This window comes from Anomaloglossus baeobatrachus, chromosome 1 (assembly GCF_048569485.1).
Source record: "Anomaloglossus baeobatrachus isolate aAnoBae1 chromosome 1, aAnoBae1.hap1, whole genome shotgun sequence".
Lineage (NCBI taxonomy): Eukaryota > Metazoa > Chordata > Amphibia > Anura > Aromobatidae > Anomaloglossus > Anomaloglossus baeobatrachus.
Window position 1 is genome coordinate 784,849,015 of NC_134353.1, and position 19,225 is coordinate 784,868,239.

The 19,225-nt window shown below is 40.9% G+C and overlaps 1 protein-coding gene across 4 annotated transcripts in view; it reads right to left on the bottom strand.

Annotated features, from left to right (window-relative positions):
- Positions 1 to 19,225, bottom strand: part of PRR16 (proline rich 16) — a 584,382-nt gene that overhangs the window by 328,156 nt on the left and 237,001 nt on the right. The window contains exon 2 of one of the 4 annotated variants that reach the window (XM_075341880.1): positions 5,768 to 5,830. The exons of the other annotated variants lie outside the window; for them this stretch is intronic. The gene's annotated coding sequence lies outside the window, so the exon portion shown is untranslated. The remainder of the gene's footprint in view (positions 1 to 5,767; positions 5,831 to 19,225) is intronic. 4 annotated transcript variants of the gene reach the window in all.

The following is a 19,225-nucleotide window of genomic DNA, read 5'->3' on the forward strand; positions in this document are numbered from 1 at the left end:
TCAACTTGGCTCATAAACACCTGATGAGTGGCCACCTAGGGGTCAAGAAAACGCAGGAGCGAATATTGCAAAGGTTCTATTGGCCCGGGGTCTTTGGGGAGGTAAAACGGTTCTGCGAAACCTGCCCGGAGTGTCAGCTTACCGCACCCCTGACCCACTTTCGCAGTCCGTTGGTACCGTTACCCATTATAGAAGTCCCTTTTGAACGGATAGGGATGGATCTGGTGGGGCCCCTCGTAAAGTCTGCTCGAGGGCACCAACACATCCTGGTGATCGTTGACTATGCCCCCCGGTATCCAGAGGCGATACCTTTCAGACGTACTGCGGCGAAGCTTATAGCTCGGGAGTTGTTTGCTGTGTTTTGCCGGGTGGGGTTGCCCAAGGAGATCCTTACGGATCAGGGGACCCCATTCATGTCTAAAGTGACCAAAGAGCTATGCCGGCTACTCCAGATCAAGCAGTTGCGTACGTCTGTGTATCATCCTCAGACGGATGGGTTAGTAGAACGATTCAATAAAACCCTGAAAACCATGCTCAAAAGGGTGATCTCCAAAGACGGGAAAGACTGGGATATGATGCTTCCCTATTTGATGTTTGCCATACGAGAGGTGCCACAGGCATCCACGGGGTTTTCGCCTTTTGAGTTGTTATACGGGCGACATCCCCGGGGATTGTTGGACCTGGCAAAGGAAACATGGGAGCAAGAGCCCACCCCCCATAAAAGTGTGATTGAACACATTTTAGGAATGCAGAATTGCATAAGCGCAGTCATGCCAATTGTGAAGGAGCATTTACAGGAGGCTCAGGCCGCACAAAGCGGCCGCTACAATAGACAAGCCACCGTGTGGACCTTTAAACCCGGGGATCGGGTGTTGGTTTTAATCCCCACGGCGGATAGTAAATTCCTGGCTCAGTGGCAAGGCCCCTACGAGATAAAGGAAAGAGTCGGGGTGGTCAACTATAAGGTATTGCAGCCCGGTAGGCGGAAACCTGAACAAATATACCATGTCAACCTATTAAAACCTTGGCAGGAACGGGAAAGCCTGATGGTTGTTTTTTCCCCATCTCCCTCCTCTTCGGGTCGTTCACATCCGGCTCCAGCGACCTCCGGAGAGGACGAACCGGAAGTAAGGATTGGAGAAGCCCTCACCAAGACACAGAGGAGAGAGGCCAGACGGCTGGTTCAGCAGAACCCCGATGTCTTCTCCGAGCTGCCTGGTAGGACCAGTCTGATACGACATGATATTGTCACCGAGCCCCACCTGAAGGTACGCCTGAAGTCATACCGCGTGCCGGAGGCTCGACGACAAGCCATATCAGAGGAAGTGAAGACAATGCTACGCCTGGGGGTCATCGAAAAATCCCGGAGTGAATGGGCTAGTCCCATTGTCCTAATACCAAAACCCGATGGCTCCTTAAGGTTCTGCAATGACTTTAGGAGATTGAACGAAATATCCAAGTTCGATCTCTACCCCATGCCCCAGGTGGATGAGCTGATTGATAGGCTGGGACAGGCGCGATATTTCACCACGCTCGACCTGACCAAGGGGTACTGGCAGGTGCCACTGACAGAGTCCGCCAAGGAGAAAACCGCTTTTGTTACGCCGGAGGGTCTCTTCCACTATGTTGTCTTGCCTTTTGGGTTACATGGCGCTCCGGCCACGTTCCAGAGGTTGATGGACTTGGTGCTGGAACCCCACCAGGCGTATGCATCAGCGTACCTTGATGACATCATTATTTACAGCTCCGAGTGGCAGACCCACTTGGAACAGGTACAAGCGGTGGTGGACGCGCTTCGAACAGCCGGATTGACAGCCAATCCCAAGAAATGTGCGTTGGGACTCACGGAAGCCCGCTACTTGGGCTACGTGATAGGCCAAGGAGTGATTAAGCCCCAAATTAACAAGGTTGAGGCGATCCAGAAGTGGCCTAGACCCCTGACCACGAAGCAGGTTAGGGCCTTCCTGGGTATCGTGGGGTACTACAGGAGGTTTGTAAAAGATTTTGCGGGACTATCAGCCCCCTTGACGGACCTTCTCAAAGGCAAGAAGTCCGTCATGGTGCGCTGGACTCCGCAGGCCGAGGACTCCTTCCGGGCCCTGAAGGGGGTTCTGTGCGGACAGCCCGTTCTTGTAAACCCTGATTTCCGGAAGGAGTTCATAGTACAGACTGACGCCTCGGAGGTCGGCCTGGGGGCAGTGCTGTCACAGGTGGTTCAGGGGAGGAACACCCCGTCACCTTCTTAAGTAGGAAGCTCACCCCTCCCGAGCGGAATTATAGCGTAGTGGAGAAGGAGTGCCTGGCGATCAAGTGGGCCTTGGAGTCCCTACGCTATTACCTGCTGGGACGGCAGTTTCGCTTGGTGACGGATCACTCTCCACTGGTCTGGATGAGGTCCGCCAAGGAACGAAATGCCCGGGTTACCCGGTGGTTCCTTTCTCTGCAGAAATTCCGGTTTACGGTTGAACACCGGGCCGGTAGGTTGCAGGGCAACGCCGATGCCTTGTCCCGCGGCCCGTGTTTGATGGCGGGAGTTCAACCCCGCACGCTTAAACTGAGGGGGGGTATGTGAGACTGTCACCGGGGTTATCTATGACGGCCGGTATGTCTCGCCCCGGTTGTGCTCACTCCATGATAGAAAGTAACTCCACTCCAGGGTTAATGCTGTTTCCCTACAGGCTGAAAGAAGGGTTAAAAGGAAACAGGAACAAGGGCGGGGTGTGCCGGGTGTGAGGGAGTGAACACAACTCCCTGAGTTCTCTGTACTGTTGTGGACTTTTGTTTGGATATTAAACCGTGTGCTGTGACCCTTGGTGCCTGGATCCCGTGTCTTCTGCTGCGCAGCCGACCACGCTACCTCACAGTTGTAATAATGTGACCAGCTACACCAATTTTAATGTTTTATGCCAAGCACTACTTCTGTAAGTTGACTTGAGGTTGGGAGGATGAGTAATGGCTCATGTCCTCTTGCATACTGCTTCCGATGCAAGAGCATCAGAAGCGATATGCTAATTACCCTCTGCTGCGGGTGTCTCTGCATGCACCGCACTGCATTCGTATAACATGCGAGTGCAGTGTGATGATTCCCACGCTCCCATAGGGTTGCATGGGGGTGCATGAGCTGAGACTTGCTGCAAAACACAGCATGCTGTGAGCACCGAGAGCACAATTCGTGCCACAGAAAATGAAGCAAGAGGACACTGTCACATAGATTAATACTGATGCGAGTGCAGTTCGATTTTGTATTGGATCGCACTCATATATGAAAATTCCAATTGGACATGGGCCCTAATAATGTAAAATGCATTTCCAGGACTGGTTTTCGTAGTGGCCCTGAAGACACTCATGACAATAAGTGATACCATCTAAGCCTGGATCTGATATGTCTATAGCACCTTCAGAATAAGGTACAGCATGGAAATATTTGCATAAAATGTCTTTAAAGTTAAGCGTTTACCTATTTCCTCTAGTTTTCCAGAAGGTTAGCTTGTGCCCTCAAAGTCATAGATCAAACATATATTTTAGATTTTTCAAGTGGAGGTCAATATAATAATGCTGGACTAAGTTATCCATGCTGCAAATATTCAGCCCCTCTAAAATTTGTGTTACTACACTTATAAGATTTATCATTTATTTGCTTTTTGTTTTGGGTTGTATTGAATATTCTTATTTACAGTAATACACGCATGACAGTTACAGTGATAAAAAAAAGTTAGAAAATAAAATTGCTGTTTTTCTATTTCGTTTGGATTTATCAGATTTGACAGCACAAACATTATATTTCAAAGAGATAAAATTCATCTACAGTGAAAATGCTTTTGGTGTTGTGTTTAGTTTTCTTGGCAGCCTGACAGGTAATTCGTATAAATCAGACAGCGTAATATCATCTACAACAAGAAATGCTAGGTTGTATATTGACTTTTTATTGACAGTTTTTATTCATATGACCTTTGTTTCGTCTAGCATAATATGACCAGACTTTTTTATTTTACAGTAAATGCAAAATATTTCTAAGCAGGTTTTTATGTCAAGAAGATAGGTCTGGTCATTATACCAGTGATGAATAAAAGTGCTGCGTGATCTCATGGTATGTATGATAGAACCTACTAATGTGAAATATGAAAGTTCAGCAACCAGCTAAAGTCAAGAAAAGTAACCAATGGAAGATGCCATAGAAACCAATGGTAAAATAAAATAAATAAAATCGCGATATAAAAAATGAAATACTTATTGCCAGTAGAGATAAGCTTTTCTTAGGAAAAATTATACATTTCTGCTTAAGTTTTTCATAATCATGTGCTGTAATTTTTAGCTTTAGCGTGAATGCTTGTATAGCCCTTAAGTGGTCAAATTATGTTGCTTTCCATTAGACATATTTTAATAAAACCACTGGATAAAGTACTTTGTCTACTAACCAAGTATCATAAAAATAGCCGAGGACTATTACAATTTCAAAGCCTTCTTTTGTGTTGGTAGAAGTAGTGATGCAGATATATAAAGAAGAGCTGAGACACCCAACTGGTGAACCCTTAGATAAACTACTTGAGGCATAGTACAGTACCTGTAAAAAGTATTCAAACAAGGGGCCCTTTTCCTAAAAAAAAAATCACATTACACTTGTAAACGTAAATGTATATTGTTGGGATTTCATGTGAAATCTGAATACAAAATAGCAAGTATCTGAATAGTGTAAAGGAAATGATACATGAAAAATTGAAATCTGAAAATTGTCATGTGCATTTGTATTCAGCCCACGAGTCAATACTTTATAAGACCACCTTTCTAGGCCATTACTGCTGCAAGTCTTTTGGGGTATGGCTCTACCAGTTTTGCACATCTAGAGGATGACATTTTTGCCCTTTTTTTGGATGGATTTGTGCTCAGCATTTTTCAGTCTTGCTACAGCTTCTTATTTGGATTTAGGTCTTGACTGTGACTGAACCATTAAAACACATGAATATGCTTTGATTATTTGATTGAAACTATTCCATTGTAGCTCTGGCAGTGGTTTTAGGGTCATTGTCCTTCTGGAAAGTTAACCTATGCCCTAATCTCAAGTTTATTGCAGCGTCTAGCAGGTTTTCCTCCAGGATTACCCTGTATTAGCTCTAACCACCTTCAATCAGCTCTGACCAGCTTTCCTGTCCCTGCTGAAGAAAAGCCTCCCCACAGCATGATGCCACCATTATGTGTGACGGTGGGGGTGGTGTTTTCAGGGTGAAGTGCAGTGTTAGTTGTGCACCACACATAGCATATTGCATTTACCCCAAAAATTTCTACTTTGGTCCTCATATGAGCAACACTTTTGGTAGGTGTCATGTGATTAATACTGCAATGCTCCATCATATGGAACCCCCACCATCCAATCATACACATGAGGTAGAAAGAAAGAGGAATGAGTTGTGAAAGGGGAGAAAGAGTGATGGTAAATGAGGGACCTGATTTCAAAATGAAAATATGAGTAAAAATTACAATTTTTTTCCTGGATCATTGATTGTAAAAGTTTAGAGGTATTTAATTTAGCACATCCTAATTGTGCCAAATAATCAGCTACCATTTTATAACAAACATTGTGATCAATTATGAGTTATTTTTATGTGATAAAAGAAAATGACTTTACCTTCTACTGCATTCATATTAGTATTTAACTGAACACAAGTGCAAACTCCTGCCATCATTTGTCACCAAAATTTGACCTTCAAAATACACTAAGGTGACAGAAGCAATGGTATTATTTAAGTTGACCTCAAAGTCCAATGTATATTACCTTCTGCTGAGATGTGTCCTAGACATTGAATGCTCTTGGAGGTCCAGGTAAGTTTAAGGTTTTCTATTTTAGAGAAAAAGAAAATTTGTTTTACAGGAAACCTAACAGAAGAAATTTATAAAATGTAATTTAATGTACAATTAAGAAAAATGTTTAAATAACTTAGTTCTATGCTGATGGTTTTTCACTTGAAGTTTCAGGCCAAAAAGTTTGAGACTGCACAACTGAGAGGTTTTGATGATAACCTATCAACAGTGTAGCCATGGAGCATTTGAGTGCTTCATAAAGGAACCTGTCGGCGTGTTTATACTAATGGAGGTAGACAACAGGCTACATAGGCTCAGTCTTCCTCCCACTCTTGCCTTTTGCCCACAAAAAGTACAATTTTTGAAGAGATCTAATGTGCCACTCATAAGAAATCCAGCATAGAAGCAGTATGTAAATCAGGCTGAAGTGCACTGGGGGGTGTCAATGCACTTGGTCTGCTTCTTCTTCTATAGCAGTGCACTTTGAGGTTTTGTTACACATGGCCCCTATGGTGGATTTCTTATAAAAGATCTCCAGCAATTCATACGATGTTCACAGAAAAGATGTATGAAATTGAAACTTCCAAGTTATTTATCCATTAAAATTGCCATGCAGTGAGACAACACAGAAAAACACCATCGGAAAATAAAGAAAAAACTGATACGTTTTGGCTATGCCTTATTCTTGGTTTGACGAAACGCGTTGATTTCTTTTTTTTTCCCATGGTATTTTTCTACATTGTCTGAACACATGATGATCTAATGGACAAATACATTGGAAGTTGTAATTCAACACATTTTCTCTGTGAACGTCGTATTGTTCTTATTATAGCTGGAATATTGACTTCTTTCATTTAGTTTTCATACCTGCTAAAAGTTCACTCTGTGTGATTCCCACAGGATCCAGAATCTGGTGACACAAGTAAGCTTACACTAAGTTTTGTATTTGAAGAGATTTCTCATAAAAAGTGCATCAGAGCTCTACAAAAATATGATTTTCATTGATGAACAAATGTCTATATAGCCATACTATTACTTCCATATGGAAAAATGGGATAACATGTTCCCTTTAAGTCACCAAATGAAACAATATCTACATAATACCTGGATTGATTAGCAACAAATATTTGTGCATTTGGTAAAAGATGTTGCTGGAAATTAGAATTTAGGTTTCCAGGACACCACTGAAGTTGACAAATATCGGAAAGGGAGATGTTATCTGGTCAAAAACATCAAATGTCAAAATATCAGCAAAGAATAAGATAAATTAAAAAAAATCACATTGTTAATGTACACTAAATGACAAGACTTTAAAAAATTGTTCTGATAGGTCTCTTAAATGAGAAAATTAAGAAGAAAACATTATTTAAAGGCTTGGCCATTATGTAGACAAACCCTTCAGGACATGAGTTTTTGCCTCTAATAAAATAACAAAAAACACATACTCACCTCCGCTGCCGTTCCAGAGATGTCGGTACCAGTACTTGCTCTCCCGGGGCTCACGTGATGTTGTTATGTCATGCAAGCCCTGCCCCAATCAGTGCTGACCTCACTCTCCCCACCTTCAGATGAATTGAACATCAAGAGGAAGCAGTTGGTTAGTGAGAGGGAAGCCAGGGCTGTATGGGGCAGAACTCGCGTGACATAACAATGTCCTCTGAGCCCCGGGAGAGCAAGTGCCGACACTTCTTTAAAGGCACCGGAGGTGAGTATAAGTGTTTTTTTTAATGTGACATAAGCCCTGGGATAGCGAGTTCCGACAACACTGGAACCGCACCACAGCTGAGTATGTGTTTTTAAGTGCTTTTATTTTAACATGGGGAAACACTCAGATTCAGAAGGGGTTGTCCGAATAGTGGACAACCCCTTTCACTGATGAGGGAGAAAAAACTTTTATTAAAGATACTTTTTATCCTATGTTTGCACGCTGCTCAAGCTTAAAATTCTTTGGTAAATGCAGAAAATAACAGTTAACAGTACTTTTTTTTTTAGATATTATGCTTTCTTATTACAGATAGGTCTTTCTTTACTCCAATTCTTTATAGATGAGGTATATGAAAAAGATCGACAATGCAGTTTACACATGTGAGAAAGAAGCACAATTGTTTCCCTTTGTTTTTCTTTGTGATAGAAAAAGTCCAATAAAAAGTAAAGTAAAGAGTCTTTTTCCATGTAGCACATTTTATAGTTATCCTTCAACATTTGTTAAAATTGATTTTCAATTTCTTGATGGATGCAACCTGCTATGGGAACAATGATCAATAAAACATAGGCGCTGTTGGAGTTTCTGGCTTTTGATGATTTATCTTTTAGTAGTAGTCAAGGGAAAGACATCTGAATTATTTTTCTTTCTGAAATTGTGTTTATTATCATTATCTTCTCCAATCTATGGATAAGATCTGAAAACATTACAAAAGACATGATAAAGCTTTATTATAAACAGATCCAGTCTATTCACGTCTCACTATACTGTTACTATTGTTATATACTGTGAAATTATTTTTAAAATACTTGAGGTGGGTTTACTCTTGTTGAAAGACCTCTAATCGGTTAAAGATTGCCGAATGGCAGTCATATCATTGCCTATTTTGGCACGTCGACCACACTTTGCACATAGAACAATTTATAATAGACCGTCAGGAGTTTATAGACTGTCATATTTTTGACATGTTCTGTTTATATTAGACAATTTGCTACCGAGAATGATGATTCTTTAGCTGGCCTAAAAATAATTTCACTGACCGAATCCGAATTTAACTTTTTTTATATGGTGATTCTGAGCCTGTTTACTCTAGCTGGTTATCAAGAAAAGAATGTTCCTCCGAACGCTCATTCAAGATAATTTTCCACTGTAAAATTCACCCTAAGAAATACACATAAGAAAAATGCAGGATATACATAAGAAAAATCAACAATTCCTCTCCTTACCCCTTAAGGACCTATGATGTACATTTTTGTCCTTGGTTGACAAAGGCAATATATCACCATGTTTGTGCTACCCCATCCGAGAGCAAAATATAGGGTTCTTTTCCACTTTCGTACTGCTTCCGATGCAAGAGCATTGGACGCGATATGCTAATGACCCTCTGCTGTGAGCATCAGCCGAGGGTCATGCGACTGTGATGTGATTTTGCGATTGTATCACAGCTGCAGAGAAAAGGGAGGGAGTACTTTCTCCCCATCTCCTCTGCTGTCTGTCTCTGCGTATATCGCACTGCAGTTGCATAAAATGCGAGTGCAGTGCGATGTTTCACACACTCCCTTAGGATTGTATGGGAGCTGAGACTTGCTGCAAAACGCAACATGCTGCAATTGAACCAAGAGCACGATTTGTGACGAAGAAAAGTAAGCAAGAAGATACTGTCTCATTGATTAATAGTGGTGCAAGTGCAATCCGATGTTTTATTGGTTCGCACTCGCACATGAAAATCGCAAGTTGGAAAGAGACCATAGGGGCACTGTATCACTTACTGGGCTACTAACTGTTATTTTGATAAAATCACTGTTTTAGCTGTTGAAGATCTCCCAGGTCTCTGAATGCTGAGCTCTGTATAACCCCGCTCCACCCAATGACTGTCACCTTTCTTTGTAGACTGTGCACAAGCTGCAAATTAGTGATGGAATTGAATTCTATTTGAAAATAAAAATCGACATGCCAGTATTGCTGCTGTTGCTTCATAGCTGCAATTCCAAAATAATTGAATTTAAAAAAAGTGGTCCATAAGACAATTGTACCCGAAAATGGTCCTGGCTCCCTGCGTTGGTAATAGTTTGTTATTCTCTTCACTTGTAATATATTGTAATATAAAGTTTTTTGTGTTCATGGTGTAGACCATGTATCTCTGTAATTTGAGGGTAATATACATGGTGCATTATCATTTTTTTTTTACAACGAATAGTTCCTTTGTCAGACTTCCCATTATTGCAACTCTACCTATTTTGGGTTTTTTTGCCTACACCTATTTACACCTGAGATATTATGCCTCTTACTGTGCTGGCCAAAAGTATTGGCACCCCTGCAATTCTGTCAGATAATACTCAGTTTCTTCTTGAAAATTATTGCAATCACAAATTCTTTGGTATTATTATCTTCATTTAATTTGTCTTCAATGTAAAAAAAAAAAAAAAATGTCATAAAGCCAAATTGGATATAAAGCCAAACATAAAAAAGGGGTGGACAAAAATATTGGCACTGTTTGAAAAATCATGTGATGCTTCTCTAATTTGTGTAATTAACAGCACCTGTAACATACCTGTGGCACCTAACAGGTGTTGGCAATAACTAAATCACACTTGCAGCCAGTTGACATGGATTAAAGTTGACTCAACCTGTGTTCTGTGTCCTTGTGTGTACAACATTGAGCATGGAGAAAAGAAAGAAGACCAAAGAACTGTCTGAGGACCTGAGAATCCAAATTGTGATGAAACATGAGCAATCTCAAGGCTACAAGTCCATCTCCAAAGAACTGAAAGTTCCTGTGTCTATGGTGCGCAGTGTCGCCAAGAAGTTTAAAGCCCATGGCACTGTGGCTAACCTCCCTAGATGTGGAAGGAAAAGAAAAATTAACAAGAGATTTCAACGCAAGATTGTGCGGATGGTGGATAAAAAACCTCGACTAACATCCAAACAAGTTCAGGCTGCCCTGCAGTCCGAGGGTACAACAGTGTCAACCCGTACTATCCGTCGGCGTCTGAATGAAAAAGGACTGTATGGTAGGATACCCAGGAAGACCCCACTTCTTACCCCGAGACAATAACAAGCCAGGCTGGAGTTTGCCAAAACTTACCTGAAAAAGCTTAAAACGTTTTGGAAGAATGTTCTCTGGTCAGATGAGACAAAAGTAGAGCTTTTTGGGAAAAGCCATCAACATAGAGTTTACAGGAAAAAAAAAGAGGCATTCAAAGAAAAGAACACGGTCCCTACAGTCAAACATGGCAGAGCTTCCCTGATGTTTTGGGGTTGCTTTGCTGTCTCTGGCACTGGGCTGCTTGACCGTGTGCATGCTATTATGAAGTCTGAAGACTACCAACAAATTTTGCAGCATAATGTAGGGCCCAGTGTGAGAAAGCTGGGTCTCCCTCAGAGGTCATGGGTCTTCCAGCAGGACAATGACCCAAAACGTACTTCAAAAAGCACTAGAAAATGGTTTGAGAGAAAGCACTGGAGACTACTAAAGTGGCCAGCAATAAGTCCAGACCTGAATCCCATAGAACACCTGTGGAGAGATCTCAAAATGGCAGTTTGGAGAAGGCACCCTTCAAATCTCAGGGACCTGGAGCAGTTCCAGCAGAGCATTGTAAGAAACTCATTGATGGTAACCGGAAGCGGTTGTTCGCAGTTATTTTGGCTAAAGGTTGTGCAACTAAGTATTAGGCTAAGGGTGCCAATACTTTTGTCTGGCCCATTTTTGGAGTTTTGTGTGAAATGATCAATGATTTGATTTTTGTTTCATTATCGTTTGTGTTTTTTCATTGCAAGCAAATTAAATGAAGATAATAATACCAAAGAATTTGTGATTGCAATCATTTTCAAGAAGAAACTGAGTTATCTGACAAAATTGCAGGGGTGCCAATACTTTTAGCCGTCACTGTATACGACATCTTCGGGGAATGTAATTAATGCGTAGGGCACGTCTAGGTGATTTGTCCAGGTGTCCCCCCCCTCCCGAAGTCTATCTTTACAATCCTCTCTGTGTTATGTCTCACTATTTTATTGTGTTAGCTCTTTCATTTTATATGATATAGAGTGATCGACTTTTTTCCTAACATTGCCTTGTTTCACTTAATATGATTGCATACCAAACACTGAAGGAAAATAAAATCTGCAATAGCTACAATATTTCTGTTAGGCCATGTGCCACTCTGCAGTTTTGTTTCTTTGGCCAAAAAATGCACCCTCTGTCAGAAAAATGCATCTCTGGCTGAAAAAATGCATAAAAAAAGGCTTGCGTTTTTGATGCGTTTTTTCCTCATACATTTTTGTTGATCCATTTTTTTTCACTTCATTGGAAAAACGCAGGGAAAAAACACAAAAAAAATTGACATGCTGCTTCTTTTTCTGCAGGCAAAAAAGAAGTGACGTGCATACAGTCTTTCTGAATTCTCATAGACTTTGCTGGAGAAGGAATTGCATTGCAGTGTAAGGCTACTTTCACACATCCGGTTTGAACCGTGCGGCTCAATCCGGCTGTGAAACCTATGCAACGGATGCGGTGAAAACACTGCATCCTTTGCATAAGTTTTTACATGCGGTCGGTCCGTTTTTTTCCGGTTGCGGCACACTACTGAGCATGCGCAGTGGAAAATACCGCATGCGGCGGCTGGATGTGGTTTTTTCCGCATCGCGACGCATCCGGCATCCATAGGCATGCATTGAAAATGCGCCGCAGCGGCTGGATGTGGCACGATGCGGTTTATTTTTGCCGGAGCAAAAAACGTTGCAGGGAACAATCTATCCGGCCGCCGCATCGGCTAAATCTGCTGCATGCGGCAAAAACCAGATCGAACGCAAGCCCCTGCGGCACAATACGGCACTAATGTAAGTCTATGCAAAAAAAAAACGCAACCGGCGTTACAAAAGCCGGTTGCGGTTTTTCTGCAGAACGCCGTATTGTGCCGCAGAGCAAAATCCGGATGTGTGAAAGTAGCCTAAGGCAACAAAGTGCACCCAAAACTGCACCAAAAATGCATCAAAAACTGCACAATGCGCACAGGGTCTTAGCCTGTTTCAGGGTTCTGCCTGTTGTCATTTGTAATGAAAAACTAATGTAATAATAATAACAATGATAATAATAATAATAATAATAAAAATATTATTACTTAATAATAATAATAATAATAATAATAATAATAATAATAATAATATTATTATTATTATTATTAATAATAATACTATTATTATAATATACAGAAACTGAAACAAAGATGTTAACAGAGTGGTGAAATTACTTGCACACGGTAATATAAATGGGGAGAGGCAAAACTAGAACTACCTAAGGGACTGCAGCCAAAACATATCCACTGTTGGTGACTATAGAAAGAATAATTAAGGAGTTTCACTGTTATATTGCTTTGGCTAACTGACACAAAGAAAGCTTTCTTTTTCCAAAGAATGAATGCATGGTAGATCATAGCTGTCACTTTGAAATTGCATTCATAGAGATAAAAGGATACATTAAATACTCTTGATACTTAAACCTATTCATTTAAAGATGAAACCAGCAATCTGAAATATAGACTTTTACAAGTATAATTACTACCATGAATATACTTTAATAGCTAAATGATGATCAAGCTAGATCTGTGGCTTAATATAACCCCTTTTGATATAAAGTATCTGCAATGCTTTGCCCTCAATATATTGTTTATAGAAGAAATTATAGATAAGATAAGTCCTCTTAAAATACTTTTGTTATATGTTTCATATTTTACTGTTTTGTGAGTTGAGCTCCTATGCATGTTTCCGAGTATGTATTACAAGCAAACTACGTATATAGTATGTTCCTGCAGTCATCCTTCACAGAGGCTCAAGGAATTGCACCTTTGTCTTAAAGCTGATTCTAAATTTTAATCCAACCAAAAAATGTGCATAGAATATGTGTTTTGTCCAGGTATATTAAACTTTGAGAATATGTTAATAGGTTAAATGGATTTGTATTAGAGATAAGCAAATTTATTTCAGTGAACTTGAATATACAAAAGAAAAATCTGCATTTTTGAAAATACATAATTTTGGAAATGTGCTTCTCACAGAACGACAGCCATCTAACTGCCATTTGCTGAACCATAGACATCCAGCAAAAGTTTTTAAAAAAGTAACCCCTCCCCCATCACTCACCCCTCCAGCCTTTTTATTGGTCGCTGTATACTGTAAGGTATTTAGAGCCACCTCTTCACTCCCCTGTCACACTCCATTTATCTCAACCTGCTCACTTAGTGTTGCACATCATTGTGTCACTGCATCGTGCAGTCACCACTAGAGATGAGCAAACCTGAGGATTGGATTCAAAGGAAACACCAAATTTAAAATTCAAGGTTTGGGTTCAGGGTTCAGATGCTTTACGTGCACACAAAACTCATGCGAGCAGTACTATGCTCAGGTACGCTTGGGGCTCAGGGCTGTGCGAGCCACTTGCAGTGTTTGAACTGCACATACTGGGGGTAACAACAGCGCGATCACATGTAGTGTGCAACCCCCCAAAAATTTTCCAAAAAAGCCTGCCCACCCTCCCCCGGAAGTGATCTGCTTATGGCTGGCTGTATGTGGGCGGAGACTCAAACTGCCAATCAGTTAATGGATTTGGGGGTTCAGGTCACCCTCGAGCCTGTGGAGCTTGTTTGCTGCCGGAGAACCGAGCCTCACCGGATCTGCTCATCTCTAGTCACCCCTAAGGATTGATTGTGACCAGACATCATATCTTAGGGGTACTTTGCACGCTGCGACATCGCTAGCCGATTGTAGCAATGCCGAGCATGATAGTCCCCGCCCCCGTCACAGATGCGATTTATTGTGATAGCTGCCGTAGCGAACATTATCGCTATGGCAGCTTCACACGCACTTACCTGCCCTGGCACGGCGCTCTGGCTGGCGACCTGCCTCCTTCCTAAGGGGGGGGGTCATGCGGCATCACAGCGACATCACACGGCAGGCGGCCAATAGAAGTGGAGGGGCAGAGATGAGCGGGACGTAAACATCTTGCCCACCTCCTTCCTTCCTCATTGCAGGCAGGACGCAGGTAAGGAAATGTTCCTCGCTCATGTGGCTTCATACACAGCAATGTTTGCTGCTGCAGGAACGAGGAACATCGCACCTGTCGCTGCAGCGAAATTATGGAAATGACTGACACTACACAGATCACCGATTTTCGACGCTTTTGTGATCGTTTATTGGTGCTTCTAGGCTTTACACACTGCGACGTCGTTACCGGCGCCGGATGTGCGTCACTTTCGATTTGACCCCGATGAGATCGCAGTAGCGATGTCGCAATGTGCAATGTACCCCTTAGTGTGAACAGGTTGAAGATGTGACAGCAAATAGAGGAGAATTGGATATAGGGCGTTTCAGTTCATGGATCGGAAGATGTGGCAAAGACCGGACAGGTGACGATGAGGAGCGCAGTCGCCGGAATGGTGACCAATGAGGTGAGTATAATATGTGTGTTGTTGATTACATATTAAATTTATTATGCTTTGGGGTCTAGTGAATAACTTCACTGCAAATTAAACTTCCCATGAAAATTGTACTTAATTTGACAAATTCAAATTATTTCAGATCTGCTTATCTCTAATTTCTATTAATCTCATTATGTGTAAAAACTAGATAACGGTAGATTATAGGATGCATTGGAAAAGGGATAGATATTAATGTGATGATTTCTGTACAGCAGTATGATTTATGTTGATGCTGCTGTAGCAAAGGAACTAGTAATAGATAATAAGTAAATTATATGTGTCCCATACTTCTTGATAACTTGCCAAATATACAGTGTGTTACCAAGGCGTAGAACAGCTGAATTTCTGTGATTTATGCTGCTGATGATATTTTGCCAGTTTTTCATATTTTTCATTAAACAATATACAACGCTCAGTGGGTGTCGGAAGGAATACAACTAGAAGCCGACACATGCTAACAAGTTGTTTTATGTTGTTTCACAGTTCATCGTTCAAAGCATTACATTATTTATATGTCATAAGTCCTTCATCTGAGAAGCTCCTTATGGTCACTTCACAAGTCTGTCAGAACCGAGCTGAACTGTGAAGTAAAAAGCTGGTGTGTACAACAACTTCCTACTTCATCTTTTTGACAGAAAACAACTTTGTAGTTTTAAAAAGATTTCAATTGGATAAGAAGTCTGCAGGAAATCCTTATTGATCGATGAGTAATATCTTTTCCATATAAATACTAGAAAGAAACCTGCACTTTGCTTTAGCCTGTTGGAAGCTTCGAGATAATATAATCCTGCAAAATCACATCAACTTACAGACATGATAAAAACTAGTACAAGTAGTAAAAGTTAGGACACTCTTTAAAGTTTATAGCTTTACGTATCATGAAATAAGAAAAAAAATCTGTTCCTTAGAAGATCTTAAAGTGAAGTAACTACAACTTCAGATGAACAACATGAAAAATTCTACTGTCATTATTTATCTATCAAAAACTTGGCGAAACTTCAGAACCAGTGTGTGAAAAATTAAGTACACTCCATGAATCTATAGATGTAGAACCACTTTCAGCAGCAATAACTTGGAGTAATTGTTTTCTGTATTAATATATTAGTCTTTCACATCGTTCTGGAGGATTTTTTTCCTACTCTTCTTTATTTCATTGAGGTTTGTGGCTATTTGTTTATACACAGATATCTTAAGGTCCCACCAAAGCCTTTAACTTGAGTTGAAGTTTGGAACTCATTCTTTTATTTTTCACATTTGCCTCTGTGGAAGCATGACCCAGTTGTGTACGAGCATAATCCTTTGGATAAATGACCCCACATTTGACTCGGGAATTATATGGTATATAGAGGAGTTAATGGATGATTCAATGACTGCACGGTGTCTGGTTCTGTGGATGCAAAAAAGCCCAAGTCACTTGCATTGACCACCATGCTTGGTTTAAGATGTTTGTGCCAATATGCTCTTTAAATTGTTGCCAAAATGTGGCACGGGGCACTGTGGTCTACTATCCCCACTTTGGTCTCATCTATCTAAAGGACATTGTTTCAGAATTCTTGTAGTTTGTTCAAATACAATTTTGCTAACTTTAGCCATGTTGGTGGCTTCCGCCTGAAAACTCTTCCTAACAAGCTATATTATTTCAGCCTTTTTTAATCGCCATAAACTTGAACATTTAACATGCTGTCTGAGCATTTTAGATTCTGAACTGTTGCGCTTGAGTATTCTTTGCAGTGTCTCTGAGTTTTGCATTGTCTGAGTTTGGGGGAAATTTGCGGCCACATCCACTCCTGGGAAGATTGATAGCCGTCTTGAATGTTTTCAACTTGTGAATAATCTTGAATTGGTGGACACAAAATAGTTTGGAAAATGGATTTTTACCCTTCCCAGATTAATGAGCAAAAACAAATGTCTTTCCTCCTTGATATTATGTTAACACTCTTTCTGGAGAGAAATCTCACTGTTCATAACAGATTTGTTCCACTCACGCATGACACTGACACTTGAAGAGGCTCTTCTAAATTTCCCCATCTGGGCTAATAACAAGCCCTTTACCAAACTTGTCATATTCATTATCTCTGCAGGTAAACTACTGATTCCTATTCTTTGGTGCACACCCAACATTCCCTCCAAGAGGCAATTATTACTCAAAATAGACCAACTGTACCACATTGAGGAGTTAGCACTGCTTACCCAGCATAGTCTAGCCCCCTTTATAAGAGTCTGCCAACTTTAGATTAACCCCAAAATATGTCTCCCTCACCTCCATCACACTGGACCAAGAGAGCGGAAATATACCTTAATAAAGGCGATAACTCCATGATTTCATCCCAATAATACCTTTATTACAATGTAGAAAATCCCTCTTTATAGGGAAATAAACAAAAGAGACACCCAATGTATACGTCAACACTTAACTCTTTCTAAGATTAATTTGTTTATGATGCTGTATTAATGTTTATAATCCAAAAAATAAAACTGAAAAGAAAAAGATATTGTGTTAACAAACAACTTACTTGGATGCTTCAGATCAACAAACTGCTAAAACGTCTATATTAATAAATATATAAGTTCATGACAAAATCTTCAGTTTTCCTCAAATTAGTTGATGCAAAAATAAACACACTCCACACATCTAAAACAACTACATCAAGTATCATGATTTTTAAGCACAGCACCACATTATCCACATCTATATTTTCATATTTTTCAAGAACAACCTCTTAAGGCTGCTTTACACGCAGCGACATTGCTAATGCGATGTCGTTGGGGTCACGGAATTTGGCCTCGTTAGCGACGCCGTTGAGTGTGAAACGTACGAGCAACCGCTAACGAGCAAAAATACTCACCTTATCGTTGCTCGTTGACACGCTGTCCAGTTCCCAAATATCGTTGCTGTTGCAGGACGCAGGTTGTTCGTCATTCCCGTGGCAGCACACATCACTATGTGTGACATCGCAGGAACGAAGAACTTCACCTTACCTGCGGCCGCCTGCAATGAGGAAGGAAGGAGGTATGCAGGATGTTCGTCCCGCTCATCTCCACCCCTTCGCTTCGATTGGGCGGCCACTTAGTGACGTCACTGTGACGCCGAACTAACCACCCCCTTAGAAAGGAGGCGGTTCGCCGGTCACAGCGACGTCGCTAGGCAGGTAAGAAGTGTGACGGGGACTAGCAATGTTGTGCGCCATAGGCAGTGATTTGCCCGTGAAGCACAACCGACTTGGACGGGTACGCATGCTAGCGATCTCGCTAGCGAGATCGCAGCGTGTAAAGCGGCCTTTAGACTTTGGATGCTGGATGGAGAGTGATGACAACTTGTCTCTTCAAAATTCCCTATAGGTGCTCGATTGGGTTCAGATCAGGAGACACTTGGCTACTGAATCACTTTCCCGATGTTCTTCTTCAGAATTCCAACAGATATCAGTATTGGATCATTGTCATGTTGGAAAAGTCCATGTTTTATTTATTTACTTTTAGGTTATCTTGCTGTTATCACAAATGCAGAGTAACCCAAAATGCAACATTGAAAAGTATGTACATGTAGGTTTCACCCCTGTAAATAAAAATATGGCAACAGCATGGTCATGGGGTGTACAGTTGATAAATTTGACTATTAACATAGGTATTCAAAAAGTTAAAAGGTGTCTGTCATATCAAAGAAAAACTTGTTTAGTTCACATCCCAAAAGTGAGCATCTGTAACCAGGCCATTGTATTTCAGTGGTGTTTAAAGGTCTAATATTGGACTAGTAAAACAAAGAAATGTGAAAAATATTAAAATTTCATAAAATGCGTATTTAGTCAATAGATTTAACATTTCTCAATTTTGGAGTGCTTGCAGGTAAAAGAGCACCATGTTGACAGTTTCTTGTAATTTTGGGCTGCATTTCAGCAAATGCAGTTAGGGATTTGGACAGCACCAAGTCAAGAAATGCAGGCAGATATTTATCCATCAATCAATACCATCAGGGAAGAATCTGATTGGCTCCAAATTTATTCTGCAAAAGGACATAACCGAAAACATTTATCCAATATCATTAGGATATTAAGTGTAAAAAAGAGCATGGAGTCCTGCAAGTGATGATATGGCCCCACAAAGCCCTGATCTCAACATTGAGTCTTTCTGGGATTACAGAAAGAGACAGAAGGATGTGCGCAACCCTATAGTTAGGTCCAAAAATATTTGGACAGTGACACAATTTTCGCGAGTTGGGCTCTGCATGCCACCACATTGTATTTTAAATGAAATCTCTACAACAGAA